Raw genomic sequence first — 19,165 nt, forward strand, 5'->3', positions numbered from 1 at the left:
CTCCTCACGCTCGATCCCGACCTCGGTCGCTCGAGCTCGTCGCTGCTGCTCGCCGTCGACGCGGCCACCAACCCTCCCTCACCTCGTCGACGTGCTCAACAACCCCGCCGTCGTCCCCTATGCCTCTTGCCACCTCGTGCTGGAACTCGAAGCCCCTGCAGCAACCGCGGCGACCTCGTGTCCCTCCTCTGCTCCGTCGTCGCCATCGTCGGAATCCGCGCCGCCCCGAGCACATCGAGCCTTCCCCGGGCCCTCTCTGCAACGGCCGTGAGCCCCCTGAACCTCCGCCTCCTCCCCTCCTAGCTCACCGCATCCCGTAGCTCGCTCCCCCATCGCGCTCACTCTCCCGCCGCCGCGGTCGAGCTCTCCGTCGCGGCCACCGCAAGCGTGGCTCGCGTCCGACCGCGTCGTCGTTCTCAGCACGTCTCCAGGGCCCCAACGCACCTATCCCTGTCCCCGGCTGTGCCTCTCCTCGCCGTAGCCGCCCACGCTCGAGCTCCGGCATCCGCCTCGGTGCTCGCCGCCGTCAGCTTCGAAGGACTCCGGCGACGCCACCGGTCCTAGTAGACGCGGCATCGACTCCCCGTTCGAACGCAACCCCCCGCGTCGATTTTGGTGGCCTGTAGCCAAATCCCGCAGCCTCCCGTGCGCCGCCGCCGCGTTTTGCCTCGCCAGAGTCGCTCCGGCGCCGACGCCGACGTGGCGCAGTGGCCCCCGCCTCTGTGTCGCTGACCAGTGGGTCCTGAGGGCCCTGTTGACTGGGTTGACCCAGTCAACGTGCTGACGTGGCAACTACTGCCACTGACATGCGGGCCCCATGCCATAAAACAAATAAAACAAATATATAAACTGCTAATTAATTTAGTTAATTAACTAAAACTTAATTAGACACTGACAGGTGGGCCCAGTAGGTTTACTAACTAATTTTAGATTAGTTTAAACTCTGTTTAACCCACTGTCTATGACAGGTGGGTCCCCCATGTCAGTTTTGACTGGTCAACCGACCAGTTGACCTGCTGACATCACTCTGATGTCATGCCTACGTCATCACACACTGTTTTGGATAAGGTTGGAATTAAATATATAATTAAAATCAGAAAATGTTTTAAAATCTTTAGAAAATCATATCTTTTAATCCGTAACTCGGATGAAAATACTTTCTACATGAAAGTTGCTTAGAACGACGTGATGAATCCGGATACGCAGTCCGTTCGTCCGCCGCACACCCCTAACCTATCGAACCCGCAACTTTCCCCCTCCGGCTCCTCTGCTCGAAAACACGGAACACCAGGAATACTTTCCCGGATGTCTTCCCCCTTCGTCAGTATCACCTACTACCGCGTTAGGGCACACCGAACACCGCGTATTGCCTTGTTATATTTTGTGATGCTTTGTTTGCTCTGTATTCATTATTTCTTCCCCCCTCTTCTCTCCGGTAGACTACGAGACCGACGCTGCTGCTGCCCAGTTCGACTACGGAGTTGACGACCCCTCTCTCTTGCCAGAGCAACCAGGCAAGCCCCCCCCCCTTTGATCACCAGATATCGCCTACTCTTCTCTATACTGCTTGCATTAGAGTAGTGTAGCATGTTACTGCTTTCAGTTAATCCTATACTGCTGCATAGCCTGTCCTTGCTACTACTGTTGTTACCTTTACCTGCTATCCTACTGCTTAGTATAGGATACTAGTGTTCCATCAGTGGCCCTACACTCTTGTCCGTCTGCCATGCTATACTACTGGGCTGTGATCACTTCGGGAGGTGATCACGGGCATATACGATATACTTTACACAGTTACATTACCTGTGATACTGTTCGGAGATGGGGGCTGAAGGGGCAGGTGGCTCCATCCCGGTAGAGGTGGGCCTGGGTTCCCGACGGCCCCCGACTGTTACTTTGTGGCGGAGCGGCAGGGCAGGTTGAGACCACCTAGGAGACAGGTGGGCCTGGCCCTGTTCGGCGTTCGCGGATATTTAACACGCTTAACGAGATCTTGGTATTTGATCTGAGTTGGCTACGAGCCTATATGCACTAACCATCTACGCGGGAGTAGTTATGGGTATCCCGACGTCGTGGTATCAGCCGAAGCACTTCGTGACGTCAGCGACTAAGTGGCGCACGCCGGGTTGGACTGCGTTAACGCAACTTCCTTTGTAATGGAGGTTGCTAGGTCTACTCACCGGCCGCGTACGCAACGTGCAGGTGTGCTAAGGGTGATGGGCCCAGACCCCTGCGCGCTTAGGTTTAGACCGGCATGCTGGCCTCTCCGTTGAGCCTAGGTGGGGCTGCGACGTGTTGATCTTCCGCGGCCGGGCATGACCCAGGAAAGTGTGTCCAGCCAAATGGGATCAAGCGTGCTGGGTAAGTTGGTGCACCCCTGCAGGGAAGTTAATCTATTCGAATAGCCGTGATCTTCGGTAACAGGACGACTTGGAGTTGTACCTTGACCTTATGACAACTAGAACCGGATACTTAATAAAACACACCCTTCCAAGTGCCAGATACAACCCGGTGATCGCTCTCTAACAGGGCGACGAGGAGAGGATCGCCGGGTAGGATTATGCTATGCGATGCTACTGGAGATGCTGCTTGGAGATGCTACTTGGAGATGCTACTTGGAGATGCTACTTGGAGGACTTCAATCTACCCTCTTCTACATGCTGCAAGACGGAGGCTGCCAGAAGCGTAGCCTTCAATAGGAATAGCTATCCCCCTCTTATTCTGGCATTCTGCAGTTCAGTCCACTGATATGGCCCTTTACACATATACCCATGCATATGTAGTGTAGCTCCTTGCTTGCGAGTACTTTGGATGAGTACTCACGGTTGCTTTCTCCCCCCTTTTTCCCCTTTCCTTTCTTTCTGGTTGTCGCAACCAGATGCTGGAGTCCAGGAGCCAGACGCCACCGTCGACGACGACAACTACTACTCCGGAGGTGCCTACTACTACGTGCAGCCCGCTGACGACGACCAGGAGTAGTTAGGAGGATCCCAGGCAGGAGGCCTGCGCCTCTTTCGATCTGTATCCCAGTTTGTGCTAGCCTTCTTAAGGCAAACTTGTTTAACTTATGTCTGTACTCAGATATTGTTGCTTCCGCTGACTCGTCTATGATCGAGCACTTGTATTCGAGCCCTCGAGGCCCCTGGTTTGTATTATGATGCTTGTATGACTTATTTTATTTGTAGAGTTGTGTTGTGATATCTTCCCGTGAGTCCCTGATCTTGATCGTACACATTTGCGTGCATGATTAGTGTAAGATTGAATCGGGGGCGTCACATCCACGCAAGGTGCCGAATTACACCGCTGATTTACCCCCTGAAGCATCGGTAGAGAGTTATGAGATGGCCATGGAAATGCTGGATGTGGATGAGGCCGCATGTGCAAAATACTTCACCATGATGCTTGAGGGCACGACTCGTACTTGGTTAAAGAGCCTACCACCCAATTCTATCAGCTCATGGGCCCAGTTGCGGGCCCGGTTTATACAGAATTTTAAGGATACATGTAAGCAGCCCAAGTCCATAGTAGACCTGGCGGCTTGTGTCCAGGAGGAAGGAGAATCAATGACCCGTTGGGTGCGCCGCGTTTTGGAAATTTTGCACTCGTCTGACAGGATTAATGCTGACTCTGTGATCTTAACTCTGGAAGGCAACTGCCGGTTTGAGCCTCTAAAATTGAAGTTGGGACGCATGAAGCGGTTCTGTAATGACATGGGAACCCTCATGGACGCTTTAGTGAAGTATGCCGATTCGGACAGTACCAAGGATCCCAAGCCTGATGATGATGAAGCAGGGAAGGGAAAGAAGAATAGCAACTCCAAACAGCAGCAGTACAAACTAGCGGGTCATGGAAACGGAGGCAAGCGCAAGGCGGATGGCAGCGTGGACTTTGTGGCCAACACTAATGCACATGACAGGGGGCAGCGGCGCAGAGGTAAAGCGTCAAATCGTAATGGGGCTCCCAATCCTAACGCAAGCCGTTTGAACTATTTGTTGAATCAGCCTTGCCCGAAGCACGGGACGAAGGAGGCGCCGGCTAACCATCTTTGGAAAGATTGTTATATCATGCAGGAGTTCAAAAACTCTAATGCTTTCCGGTATGATCACGGATCAGGTGGCGGTTCAGGATCCGGTTTCCACGGGCCGGATCACGATGGAGCTTCCGGTTCAGGTCGCAATCAGGGCGGTCACAATCACCAGAACAATCAGAACAGCCAGCAGCAGCAGCAGCAGTCGGGTTATCAGAGCCAGCCAAAACAGTTGAACAATGGGCAGTATCATGTTTTCACAACTAGTTTGGATAAACGCGACCGAAAACTCCACAGGCGAGCGGTGAATTCTGTTGAACCGGCCTTACCACGTTACTTGCGCTGGTCAGAGCAGCCTATCGTGTGGAGCAGAGAGGATCACCCGCCCCGGGTTGATAATCTGGGCCAGCTAGCATTAGTGGTAGACCCTCAGGTGGGGGGTTATAAATTCACCAAGGTACTCATGGATGGAGGAAGCAGTATTAACATATTGTACTATGAGACATTCCGCCGCATGGGTTTAACAGACAAAGATCTCAGACCGTCGAATACGGTGTTCCATGGTGTGGTGCCTGGCAAATCTGCATATCCTGTTGGTAAGATAGCCCTGGATGTGGCCTTTGGGGACGAGCACGACTCCCGGTCGGAAAAACTAACATTTGAGGTGGTGAAGATCCGGAGCCCGTATCACGCCTTGTTTGGCCGGCCGGCTTACGCCAAGTTCATGGCACGGCCTTGTTATATCTACTTGCAGCTCAAGATGCCGGGTTACAAGAGGACCATAACGGTTCATGGGAGCCGTAGGGTCGCTTTGGAATGTGAGGAAGGTGATGCGGCTTATGCAGAGTCAGTCTGTGCCACGGAGGAGTTGAAGTATTATAAGGACAATATTGATCCGGCGGATATGACCCCTTTAAAGAAGCCAACTACAGAGCATGATTCAGATCTGAAGTTCAAATCGGCAGCTGAGACCAAGCTTGTTGACTTCGTGCCCGGCGATTCGTCCAAGCAGTTCACTATCAGTGCCAACCTGGATCCCAAATAGGAAAGCGCGCTCATCGAGTTCATCCGTGAGAATCGGGACATTTTTGCATGGAAGCCGTCTGACATGCCAGGTGTACCGAGGGAACTCGCTGAGCACACTCTTAATGTGGATCCTAAGTATAAACCGGTGAAACAGTTCCTCCGCCGGTTTAACGAAGAAAGACGCAAAGCCATTGGAGAGGAAGTGGCCAGGCTTTTAGCAGCTGGTTTTATTATTGAGGTGTTCCATCCAGAGTGGCTTGCTAATCCGGTGCTGGTTCTTAAGAAAAACGGCACTTGGCGTATGTGTGTGGATTACACAGATCTTAACAAGGCCTGTCTGGAAGATCCTTTTGCCCTCCCCCGTATTGACCAGATCATTGATGCCACGGCGGGTTGTGAGCGTTTGAGTTTTTTGGATGCATACTCTGGATATCATCAGATCAAAATGGCGGTTAAGGACTAGGAGAAAACAGCGTTCATTACTCCCTTTGGAGCCTTCTGCTATGTATCTATGCCCTTCGGACTTAAGAGTGCCCAAGCCACCTATCAACGGTGTGTACAGAATTGCCTGCATAAACAGATTGGCCGCAATGTGCACGCCTATGTGGATGATATTGTAGTAAAATCAAGGCAGAAGGAGACGCTGGTGGATGACTTGAAGGAAACCTTTGACAACTTGCGGGTTTACAAGATGATGCTTAATCCGGCCAAGTGTGTCTTTGGTGTTCCGACAGGCAAGTTACTAGGTTTTCTGGTGTCTAATAGAGGAATTGAGGCTAATCCGGAGAAGATTACAGCTATCACCGCCCTAGCTAAACCGAAGTGCGTCAATGATGTTCAGCGTTTGGCGGGCCGAATCGCCGCACTAAGCCGGTTTATCAGCCGCCTCGGAGAGAAGGCCATTCCTTTGTACCAAATGCTGAGGAAGACAGACCATTTCATTTGGAGTCCGGCTGCTAATGAAGCATTTGAGGACCTGAAGCGGCAGTTAGCCAATCCGCCTGTTCTTGCAGCTCCGGTCGACAAGGAGCCGTTGTTATTATACGTAGAGGCCAATGCTCGGGCAGTTAGCGTGGCTATTGTGGTGGAACGCAAAGAGGCAGGCAAGGAATATCCAGTTCACCGGCCGGTTTATTATATCAGCGAGGTGCTTATTGAATCCAAGCAAAGATATCCGCATTGGCAGAAGCTGGTCTATGGTGTTTTTATGGCCAGTCGGAAGTTGAAGAAGTATTTTCAAGGGCACCCCATCACAGTGGTCAGTTCAGCTCCTTTGGGGGATATTATACAGAACCGGGAGGCGACTGGCCGAATTGCCAAGTGGGCTATAGAGCTTGGGCCACACGGACTGAAGTACGTGCCTCGGACGGCAGTGAAGTCTCAAGCACTTGTTGATTTCATCAATGACTGGACGGAGTTACAAGCACCAGAGGAGAAGCTGGATCACACATATTGGACTATTCATTTTGACGGATCCAGGCAATTGGAAGGCTCGGGGGCTGGAGTCGTATTAACTTCCCCACGAGGTGATAAGTTTTGTTATGTTCTCCGCTTAATGTTCCCTTGTACTAATAATGCAGCTGAGTACGAAGCCTTGCTCCATGGTCTCCGGATGGCTAAAGAGATGAATTTAAGCCGGGTTAAGTGCTTTGGTGACTCGGACCTAGTGGCTCAACAGGTGTCTGGCACTTGGGATTCTAAGGACCCGCTCATGGCTGCATATCGTCGGGAAGTGGATAATATTGCAGGTTGTTTCAAGGGTTATCAAGTGGATCATGTGGACCGTCGGAAGAATGAAGCGGCGGATGCTTTAAGCCAGTTGGGCTCTCAGCGTAAACCGGTCCCGCCTAACGTCTTTTTGGACGTGTTGCACAACCCGTCAGTCAAGCTCCCAGGTGAGGCGGATTTGGCTATTCCTGATCCGGAGGCTCAATTGGTGGCAGCCCTGCATGTTATTCCGGATTGGACAGTTCCTTATCTTGCATACATGAACCGGGGGGAGTTACCAGAGGATGAGATTCTGGCCAGGCAGATAGTCCGGCGATCCAAGTCTATGACGATTGTCAATGGTGAATTACATCATTGCAGTGTATCAGGGGCGTTTCAACGTTGTGTTTCTCCTGAGGAAGGCTGTGAAATCTTAAGAGAAATCCATGAAGGGGATTATGGACACCACGCCGGTTCAAAGTCTCTGGTGGCAAAGGCGTTTTGTCACGGGTTCTACTGGTTGACAGCGCATGCTGACACGGAGGACTTGGTTAAACGGTGTGATGGATGTCAGAAATTTTCAAGGCGTGCTCATGTGCCGGCTCAAGAATTGAGGATGATCCCAATAACGTGGCCGTTTGCAACTTGGGGGCTGGATATGGTTGGGCCTTTTAAAAGATCCAAGGATAAGAAAACCCACCTTTTGGTAGCAGTTGACAAATTTACCAAGTGGGTTGAAGCGGAGCCTGTCAGCAAGTGTGATGCAGCAACAGCGGTGCAGTTCATCAAGAAGGTGATTTTCCGGTTTGGTTTTCCACACAGTATCATTACTGACAATGGTACCAATTTATCCAAGGGCGCTATGAAGGAGTTCTGTGAACGTGAGCACATCCGACTTGACGTGTCGTCAGTGGCACACCCCCAGTCCAATGGACAGGCAGAACGAGCTAATCAGGAAATCTTGCGAGGCATCAAACCCCGGCTTATGGTCCCGTTACAAAGAACACCAGGATGTTGGGTTGAAGAGCTACCATCTGTATTATGGAGTATCAATACTACGCCAAACCGGTCCACAGGATACACGCCATTTTTCATGGTCTATGGAGCAGAGGCAGTTCTCCCTAGTGACATCCGGCACGATTCGCCTCGTGTGGCAGCTTATGTTGAAGCAGACAATGAGACAGCACGGCAAGACGCTTTGGACCTATTGGACGAGGAGCGTGATATAGCGGCTGCCCGCTCGGTGATTTACCAGCAAGATCTTCGTCGCTATCACAGTCGCCGGGTTAGAACCAGAACTTTTCAAGAAGGAGATTTGGTACTTCGACTCATCCAAGATCAAACGGATATGCACAAGTTATCCCCACCTTGGGAGGGACCTTTCGTGGTCAGCAAGAATTTGCACAACGGGTCGTACTATCTGATTGATATTCGAGGGCATCAAGACTCACGTACATCAGAGGAGGAGACCAACAGGCCGTGGAATATAGCTCATCTTTGGTCTTACTATACTTGAGCCATCGGCTCTATCTATGTACATATCATGACAATGTATATATTATCTTTGATATATCAAACTGGAGCCTCAGCTAAAGCGGGGTCTCTGTCTTTCTCATCATGCGAGGTTACACGGAGTGGTTCTGTTTAAAAGCGGCCTCCGGTTTACCCCTTGACATTTGTTTTTTATATATCACTGGGGGCCTTGGTCGTGTCCGAACCAACGAACACCCTTTGGTAGGCGACAGCCACGAGATCATTTGGGGACATGGTCAAGTCTGAACCAGTCACGCCTCTTGGTCGGCCTAAGGCCACAAAATCACTTGGGGGCATGGTCGAGCCCGAACCATTGTCACGCCTCTTGATCTGGCATATATGCCACGAGTCATTTAGGGACCTGGCTGACTTGAATCATTGTCACTCCTATTGGGGGCCTTGATCCTGTCCGACCATGGTAATACCATCTGAATAGCTCAGTATAGCATATTTTTGCAAATGGTTTTTATCATTGCCTTTGCTTCCATGTTGTTTTCATGGTTTGTTCGTTCTTTGCTTTTGTTGGATTTCTTTTATGTCAACAAGCATATTTTTTCCGGTTCAGCCAATGATTTTTGATCCCCCTTTAAATCCGGAGGAGTCTGCCTGGTTTACCTTTTCCCTGTTAACATCATGGAGTAACCAGGGGGCTCGTATTAAGTCAGTACGGTTTGTACGGGAGCTACTTTCTCCCTTTTTGACGGTAATGGTTTATAAAACCACCGCTTCAGGCTTGGCTAAAGCCAGCTTTATGCTCAAACATGGCAGTTCAAATTTTTCTGATTGCAGGAAATATGAATTTAAGTTTTTCAAGCAAAAGCTTCAGTACTTATGCACGAAGGCATATTCCAGGCAGAAGTTTTAACTATCCTATTACAAGGCAGCATGGTGCTTAAACAAAATCATTGTTTTTGTGGAAGGATGTTGCAAATAGCTCTTCAAACCGGCTTCCGGTTCAAGCCTGCTCCTCATCCTCCGCCGCTTCAGCTTCCTCGTCTCTACCCATTGGCTGGAAATCAACAGTGGTCCAGTCGATTCCCATTAAAGCTTGGAAAACAGCCTCTTCATGGATCAGGGAAGACGGTTCAGTATCAGGGGCGTAAGTGTGCTTACGGATTGGAGGAATCAGATTCTCCGCTTCAACAGTTGGGGCAGGCACTCGCTTGTTTTGATTATTATATTGCGCTTGATAATGCGTCAAATCTGCCTCTTCAGCTAGCTGGCAAGCCAGAGGGCGCACTGCACGGTTTATGGCCCTTAAATCTTCTTCGTTGAATTCAGAGCCATCTTCTTTTAGACTGGGATAGCCTTGAGCTGCTTCCACAGGATCAAAGTCGGGCACCCATGCCTTTGCCCGGATTAAGGCATTGATGGCTCCGGTTCGGGCAGCGGATTTTTTCAGCTCCTCAATCCGGGCTGGAAGCATTGAGAACTTGCTAAGAGTGTCCTGGATTAAAGAGGGCGCCGGGTTGTTGTGAGAAGCTGTGGTGATGATCCGTTGGGCTCCGGTATACAATTGTTCCACCAAGGTGTAGGCAGCTTTCAATTTCTTCCGCACATCATTTCCTAAGTGCCCAATACGTGTGCCTACAACAAGATTGGAATGGTCTCAAACCGGATTTACGATACAGCAGATTCAAATTTATCACAGAAGTTATAAGGAGCTTACCAAAGATTGCAGCAGTCATGGAGTGTATTTGCCGCTGTACGGCCGTCAGTTCATCCACCACCGGTTTAAGGGCCGCTTCAGCATTTTCCGCTCTTTTGGTTAAACCGGCCTTCTCAGTGGCCCAGTCAGCCCGCTCTTTCTTGAAGCCTTCTTTCAGCCGTTCAGCAGTGCTCAAAGCGCTGGTTAATTCTTGCTTGGCCTTATCTGTTTCAGCCTGCTGGGTCTTCAGGGCCTCCTGCAAATCGGCAATCCGGTCCTCCTTGATTTTCACCTCAGCCTGCATACGGATGGCATTTTAAGCTTTGCACAGGCGATCCAAGAAATGGAAGTATCAACCACATAACAAAGTTATATGCCTGATACTTGGGGGCTAATGCACCTTCAATTTTTTGTATATTGCTAGATTACAAAGTCCCAAGCTCAATACAAGTATTCAACTTGGCACTTGGGGGCTAATAGCTATTTGATCAAGTTATGTTCTAAGGACAGCCTTTTATTTTTGAGCCCCGGTTTACTTATGCTAAGTTAGACCGGCCCTCGAGGGTTATGCCGACGGATTTCAAAAATGTTCAGGATCAAGTCCCGGTTTGACCAAGGTCACAAACCGGCCCTTGGGGGCTACAAGGATGAATGCAATGGCAGAAAGGAAAGAAGGAATTTACCTCAAATTTATCCCTCATCATTTTGACCAGGCCAGCTTCACAGTCACGGCTAGTGTAAAGCCGGTTTAAATAGCCAGAGTGAAGATCTTGAGCATTCAGAGCGGCGTATGTCTCTAATTCAACATCCCATTTTCCTTTGTTCAAAGCGGAAGAATCCTCTTTGATGGTATGCCTGGTAAGGGTGGCAGGATTCCCGGGTTCAGAGCGGCCTACGCCGGTAATCACAACATCATCATCTTTTGACTCGCTGGTTTGGGTTGGCGCGGCTGGTTTGTCAGCAGGAGTGTGGGATTTCTCAATCTGGACAGAGCTGGCAGGCGGATCAGCAGAGGCTGGAGTATGAATAAGACCTTCTTTAGGGATAACGTCGTCTTGCAGAGGAGGATCATTGGGGATATCTTCACAAGTAAACACTTCATGATCCGGTGCTTGGTCATGTTCTGGGGCCACATCTTCTTCAGCCGCTCTATCCAGGCGGGCCTTCTTGCTTGGTTTCGGTTTAACCCTGAAAGAAAAATAAAAAGTCAAGGAAAAGCGTAAGCCATTGCGCAGTATACTGGAAGCATATGTTCGGTTTAACTTACCCAGCGACTGTTTTCAAAGGTGGTAGCTGGGTGGCCGACGATTCACCAGACGATGAATGAGAAGTGACCTGGTAATCGGAGTCGGATGGATTAAGAGGTTGACAGAAGAAACCCGCTTTAGGATGTAAATCAATAAAAAGGTCGGAGACCTCAGAGCGGCGTTTTCGAACCGGACTGTTCGGTAAACCGGCAGAAGTAACTACCTGGCCGCTGTGCCGGGTTGTGCGGCGAGCTTCGTGTTGCTGGGTCTTCATAAGAAAGTTGGGATCCAAATAAGCAAGAGGATGAGAAAATTTAACTTTCCGGTTTGTCCGGCGAGATTTTGGCAAAGGCAAGATTTCTGAATCAGAAGAGAGAATAGTTACCTCAACGAAGCCCGCATTGCTGGCCTCAGCGTCATCCTGACAAGCATCATCATCAATAAGGCGGGTAAAAAGTAAGCCAAGTGAATCAAGTTCTACCTCAAGATCCGGATTACCCACATCATCATCAATGGCTGGGTCAGATGAAGCGGTGGTCTTTCTTTTACGAGCTGGTTTCTTGATAGCCTTGGTCTTGGGCCGGGTTGGCCGCCCTGCCTTCTCCGTTTTATCTTGTGAAAGCTTCTTGCTCCAAAACGGATTATCACTCTGGATCAACAATAATTAAAGGTCAGACAGATAAAGCAGTAACAGGTTCAATAATAAAGCAAGTAAAATCTTACCGCTGGCGGTTCGTTGGTGGTGCAGTAAGGAAGCAGACCGGTTTGAGCACAGAGGTGCTCCGGTTCATTCAACATCTTCTTTACAGATTCTGTGACTTCTTCGTCGGAGACCTGGATTTTGATATGTCGGAGTGGGTCATCGACACTGCCAGTATATTCGCACATCAAACCACGGCGCCGGCTTAGAGGCAAAATGCTCCATGATATCCAGCAGCGTGCAAGGTCTATTCCTGTTAAACCATTGGCCATGAAGGCCCGGAGCTTGGACAGTTGAGGGGCATATTTAATTCTCTCCTTGGCGCTTAGCCTTTGTGGAAAAGGGTGAGTGTTGCTGAGCCGTTCCGGACGGAAGCCAGGCAAGGGATTTTCATTGTCAGGGGAGGTATCCTTGCAATAAAACCAAGTTGCGTTCCACTCCTTAGGGCGAGTATGGAGTTTGACATGGGGATAGGTGATTTCCTTCCTCTTCTGAATGGCCATACCGCCCAGTTCGGTATTAGGGCCGTCGGTGAATTCAGTACGGCGTTTTAGATGAAAGAGATCTCTAAATAACTCGACTGAAGGCTCCTCTTGAAGGTATGCCTCAGAAAGTACTTGAAAGTGACATAGATTGGTGACGGAGTTGGGGCCAGTATCCTGTGGACGGAGTTGAAAGTTGGCTAACACATCCCGATAAAATTTAGAGCCGGGCGGTTTGAAGCCCCGGGCCACGTGATCTGCGAAGACCACGACCTCTCCTTCCTGGGGCATGGGAGGACATTCATCTCCAGGAACCCTCCAGTGAATCGTATCTTTGCTATCCAAAGCGCCGATCAGGACTAGATCGTCCAGCTGTGATTCTGTGACACGGGAGGGAACCCAGTTGCACTCGTACACTTGTTTGGACATGACGAGATCTACAAGAAATAGGTGATCCGGTTCAAGGACATGCCGGATAAAAAGGTGTTGACCTAATTACGGTAAACCGGAGGCAGTACCCATAAACCGGTCTTCTACAACGCGGCATCAGATGGATTCTGGCGGTTCAACCAGGGGACTAATGACATATATACCGGTTTAGCAATTTTTTCTCTATAGTGAAGTTAAACCGCCTGGCCTAAGCATCGGAAGCAATTGAAACTATGGATAACTAGTTATGCAGAAACAAATTTCACAAAATTGTGTTACAGCCGCGGATCTACAGCAAGCTCACAGAAACAGGAAATATTTCGAAGACTAAGGCGGAAATAGAAGTGAACCATTAAGCGGATATGTGCGGGAGATCTATGAGCTTGGATGAGAAATAGCAAGCGGATGCTAAAGGGATCGCTACTAAGCACAGCAAGAGTTCACAGATGCATTCAAGGTCAGAGAACAGCTATGAACGCGCAATGAACATAGCAAGAACATGGAACCCTAAGAACAGATCTAGGTTAAGAAGGAGAGAGAACTTACCGGGAACGGAGAAGATGCGGAAAGACGCCGCAACACTCTGGTACGTTCAGGTTGATGCAGCGGCCCGAGACGAGGCAGAGGTCGACGGTGGTGGCGGAGCTCCAAAGCCGGCGACGTGAGGAAGAAGAAGAAGAAGGGACGAAGGGGAAGAGAAAGGAAATGACCCTTCGGTCTTATTTATAAGGCAACCGAGCTAGGTCAAACGCGCGAATCCAGGAGCTGTCATTAAGAGGGCGTTATGAATTTCATAATGACGTCATGCCGGTTTACAGTAACCAAAACTGATGACGTCATGCCGGTTTACAGCAACCAAAAATGATGACGACATGGAGATTTGCCAATTAACAGAAGATATCCAAGACGCAAGATGGTGTGAAGGATTGACATGAACCAGTTCAAATCAATCTGGGGCCTAATGTTGGGGATATTACCACTAGGCGTAAACCGGCCTACTTGGGCCGGGTTAACTTCATTAGTGGCGTAAACAGATGAAGGCCCAAGGCCTGTAGTCGGTTAGAACATGTAGCCGTAAACCGGCCTGATGTATGACTTGTATTGTAAGTAAGGAATAGAGAGATACCAACCGGAATACGAGTATGAACCGGTTAGGACTCTATGGACCGACGGGCGTCACCCGTGTATATAAGGGGACGACCCGGTGGTGGTTCAAGACATACAATGACAACTCGAGCCTAGGCGAAGCTTGTTTGCTCCCTAGCCATCGAGATCATATCAATTCCATCACAACTAGACGTAGGCTTTTACCTTCATCGAAGGGGCCGAACTAGTATAAAACCCTCGTGTCTTTGTATCCGCTTTAACCCCTTCAAGTAAACCCGTGGCGATGGCTCCACGACTAAGTCCTTCCCCTAGGACATCTGCCGTGACAAATCCACGACACTTTGGGAGTTTGACATCTTTAATTTAGTGTGTATCAATGGATATCTCATTCCTTGATGTATCTTTAATGATATCTTCCAAGTGATGATTTCTCCATTTGGTATCCTTTTCACTTGGCATTTCTTTGTCTTTTGGTTTCGGGTTTTGAAAGTCTTGAGCATGCATGTTTACTTCATGTATTTTATTTGGCTTGCTTTCTTTCTTTAACTCAATATATAGGGGAAACTCCACCTAGTCTCAATTTGGATGAGATGTGCATGAAATTCTTTTTCATATCTATATGCACATATTTATGTGGAGTTTGTCCTACGTATTGGTGTTTCTAACTATTTGGTCCTGATAAGTTTGGGTACCGTTTAGTTTGTGTTGTTCTTCTAGGAACATTTGGATATGCATTGGATGCTCGGCTCACTCACAAGGAAGGTGTTGTCACCATGTGCATATTGGAGTCAAGCTAGGATGATCAATGAACTACTATCTACCTTCAATTGGTATCTACTACATCCTTCCAATGATATCTCGGTAACAAGTATATATTCATGCTTTCCCCTCTTGCATTCAACCTTGTGTAGGGTGTATCTTGGCATGATATTCATTTCATATCTTGTGATACTTGTTTCCTTTCTCAAAGCATCCCAACGATGATCTCTTGTTGCTAGTTGTGATGCCTTTGATGGATGTGTGTTTGGACTTCATTAATATACAATAAGACCATATCTAGCCAAGTGCTATGCTTTCAAGCAAATATCTTATTGGTATATTTATGACTTCTTTGTGGATATCTTGTTCCTTCGTGTTGTAACTATTTCGGGTGTACATCCTTCTTTGTGGATATATATATATCATCATGATTTCGTCTACATAGAACCTTATACACTTGAGAGAAATTACATCTCCAGTTGATATCCTTTCTTTCACGTCCACCTTGTCTTTCTTATGTTATTTCTTTGGTGGCTCCGTGAAAGCTTTTGCCTTGAGTGTGTGTCCTCTATCGTTGCATCTTGTTGCACTCTTGTGTGGTGAAGATTATTGTCCTCTTGCTTATCTTTACGAGGCTTTTGCCATATTAATTGGTATCCCTCATCTTGATGAGCCTCTCCTCGTCTATCTTCACCACGGGTTGTCACAAGCATATGTTCTCTTTTGCTTTTTAGTAAGCTTGTGAACCCATTTGCCAGTTGTGTGTGGGAATGATAGGCCTTGCACCGTGTGCCTCATTCTTCCAAGACTATGTTGATGCTTAATGCTCATCCTAATTTTAGTCTTCTCAAGTGCTTCGCCATGACTCACACACATAATTTTGGTTGAACCTATTCTTAAGTTCTCTCTTTTACATGTTGCTCAACCATGTGCTTGTTGCAAGCACTAGGCTTTGTTTCCTATATGCTCACTTGCACTGGATGTGAGTTTCTATTGATTTTGGTGGAGCTATGATCCTATTTTGTGCACTTTGTATTCAACTACAAAAAATTCTTATGTGTGCACAAATCATGGGGAGCTTCTCTAGTTTCTTTAGAACACTCCTTTGCGCTTATCATAATATCTTTATTCTTGTGGCTCGTAGGATCATTGGCCTAGTTGGTTCAAGTGGTATCTTTTGATAGCTTGCTTCAATAGGTATCTTTGATTGCTTGATTGCTTGTTTCTCTCTTTGTTATGTCTTTGTGGCATATCTTCCTTTTGCAATCTTCGGGCCCCAATATAGTTTGTCTTCCTCCAAGTATTTACCGTTGGATATGTGTATTGCATTCCACTCTCTTGTTGAGAAATACACAATTTATGGAGGAACACATTTTATATTGGCCTTCTAAGCTTTTAGCCCATTTTGGCAATCGATTCCAATTGGGGAGAAGTTTCAGAGAGTTTTGTGTAGAAGCTTAGAGAGTTGTCTCTTCTGGCTTTGGGTTGTTCCTAAGCATGCGCATCTCCTTCGCATGCATTATTGGTTGTTGCATTGCATGGTGATGCATAATTCCTTATATAAACTCTCTTGAAAGTGATTGTCATCAATTACCAAAATGGGGGAGATTGAAAGGACATGCGGTGCCACCATGTGTGGTTTTGGTAATTGATGACATTCTCTATGGACTAATGGTTGCATTGAGTTATATTTGAAGGATTTTTCCATAGGCATTTCTTGAAGTCCATGTGTTGGTTTCAAGGAGTTTATGGGTTGACCAAGGTGCTATTAAGGAATTATCCAAAGATTGGTCATGTGAGTGTTGAGCTTATTGCAAGCATGTCTTGAAGAAGAAGATTGTGTGATCATTCATGTTTACCTTCAAGACATCATTCAAAATAAGAGAGTTGGAAAGATTCAAGGTTAATCAACACTAAGTCAAGAGTGAATCAAGTTGATCAACTCACATTGCGTAGAAGATGTACCGAGAGGGATCAAGTGATCCCATGGTATGGTAAGCATTGTCCATTGCACTTTGTGTACTAACCCATGGTCTGTGTGAGAGTCTATGTGGGGTTAGGTACGTGTCCATGGGCTTGCGTCAAGAGGAAGATATCATACAACCCATGGAAAGGATGACATCAAGTGGTGATCGTCATCAAGATTGCCGTGTGCAAGTTCAAGTGGAGCATCACGAAGAGATCAAGTGCTTGAAGCTTGCCATCCATTGTGGTGTCAATGGACTTTTGAAGATGTGTCGAAGAGTGGCTCACCCATAGTGGAGTATGGGGGAGCAATCATCTAGTCTCCATCAACCCAACGCAATCAAGAAAGGTGGTCCACCTTGAGGAGGACAAGATCGTCATCATCTAGCTCAAGTGGATCATGTGCAAGGCAAAGGTTTGCCCTTGATAGGTTTTCTATTTTACCGGTCTCATGGTGGTAGTTGGGAGACCGGGTTATAGGATCGATAGTTGTACTATCAAGGGGGGCTCTCAAGTGAGTAGCTTCATCGTATCGTTCGTCGAGAGCTCAAACCATTGCATCCTTGCATCATGTTTCTTGGTTCTTGTTTGGTTCTCTTTGTGAGTCTTAGAGCTTATGGTCATCTTGATGACAAGCTTGAGTCATCGAAAACGGAGTTTGCATGCATCTTCTATGATGTTTTCGGTGTTGGAGGTTTTACCGGTCTTGTCCGAGGAAGGGTTCTCACCATTTTATTTTGGGCCTTTTCTCATTTGCTTTTTATTGGTATTTCTCTCAAGATTGTGTTAGCCCTTGTCGCTAGCTTTCCAACAAACTTGGTTTCGTCGAGTTCGGAGTCCGTTTGCAGAAGTTGTGGTAGTTTTGGTGTTCTGAAAAGGCTGCAGCGGTACTACCGCGGGTAGGAACAGAAGTAATTTTTTACTACCGCTCTTGGGAGCGGTACTACCGCTTGGAGCAGTACTACCGCGGCTACTTTCGTGGCTACTTCCACTCGGGACCAAAAAGTCGTCACAAGTCCAACGGTGGTAGGCACGGATGTATTTTTTTAGTACCGCTCGCAAGCAGTAGTACCGCTACCCTTAGCAGTAGTACCGCTACCCCTAGCGGTAGTACCGTGAGGTCAAGCGGTACTACCGCTCCGACGGTTCTTTTGGCTTTTTTGCCTCCTCGCTGTTGTGTTTCAAAGGGCTACTACCGCCCTAGCGGTACCGCTCCTTGGAGCGGTAGTACCGCTCGGTGCGGGCTGTGAGCATAACAGTTGGATTTTTTCCCCACCTATAAAAGGGGGTCTTCTTCCCCATTGAACCTTATCCTTTTAACTCGTGTTCTTCCCCCATTGTCGACCTTCTTCGAGCTTGCTAACTCTCAATCCCTCCTATGATTCTTGCTAGTTCTTGAGGGAAAAGAGAGAGGAGATCTAGATCCACGTTTCCACCAATCACTTTCTCCTCTAAGTGAGAGGAACCCTTTGGATCTAGATCTTGGAGTTCTTCGTGTTCTTCTTTCGTTCTTCCTCTCATTTTCCTCCCTAGCATTAGTTGCTTTGGTGGGATTTGGGAGAGAAGGACTTGGGCACTCCGTGTGCCCTTGCCATTGCATTTGGTGCATCGGTTTGAGTTCTCCACGGTGATACGTGGAAGTGAAGTTTGAGAAGCTTATTACTCTTGGGTGTTTGGGCACCCTAGAGCTTGTTCCTCTTGGGTGCCTTGGCTCCCTAGACGGTTAGTGGTGTTTGGAGCTCAATCATTGTGGTGTAAAGCTCCGGGCAAGCGTCGGGGTCTCCAATTAGGTTGTGGAGATCGCCCCGAGCAATTTGACGGGTTCCGGTGACCGCCCCAAGGGTTGCCAAAGTGTACGGGTTCGGTGACCACCCCAAGGGTTGCCATTTGTACGGGTTCGGTGACCGCCCTCAAGGGTCCCTTAGTGGAATCACGGCATCTTGCATTGTGCGAGGGCGTGAGGAGATTACGGTGGCCCTAGTGGATTCTTGGGGAGCATTGTGTCTCCACACCGCTCCAAACGGAGATTAGCATCCGCAAGGGTGTGAACTTCGGGATACATCGTCGTCTCCGCGTGCCTCGGTTATCTTTTACCCGAGCCCTTTACCTATGCACTTTACTTGGTGATAGCCATATTGTTCTTTGTCATATATCTTGCTATCACATAGTTACTTATCTTGCTTAGCATAAGTTGTTGGTGCACATAGGTGAGCCTAGTTGTTGTAGGTTTTGTGCTTGACAAATTAACCATTAGGTTTATTCCGCATTTGTTCAAGCCTCAACCGTAATATTTTAAAGCGCCTATTCACCCCCCCCCCCTCTAGGCGACATCCTCGATCTTTCACATGTCATTGATTTTACTATTGTTAAGTTCGCATTGATTCAAAGTGGGTTCCAATTTCAACATTTAATATAAGTAAAAGAAAAGGAGAAGGCAAAAAACATAACAAAAAGAGACCTCCCCCCCATTGGGCCAACTGGCCCAGCTGGCTTACCAGCCCACGCCGCGTTGGGATAAGACCGAGTCCCCCCTCT

This window comes from Triticum dicoccoides, chromosome 5B (genome assembly GCF_002162155.2).
Source record: "Triticum dicoccoides isolate Atlit2015 ecotype Zavitan chromosome 5B, WEW_v2.0, whole genome shotgun sequence".
Taxonomy (NCBI): domain Eukaryota; kingdom Viridiplantae; phylum Streptophyta; class Magnoliopsida; order Poales; family Poaceae; genus Triticum; species Triticum dicoccoides.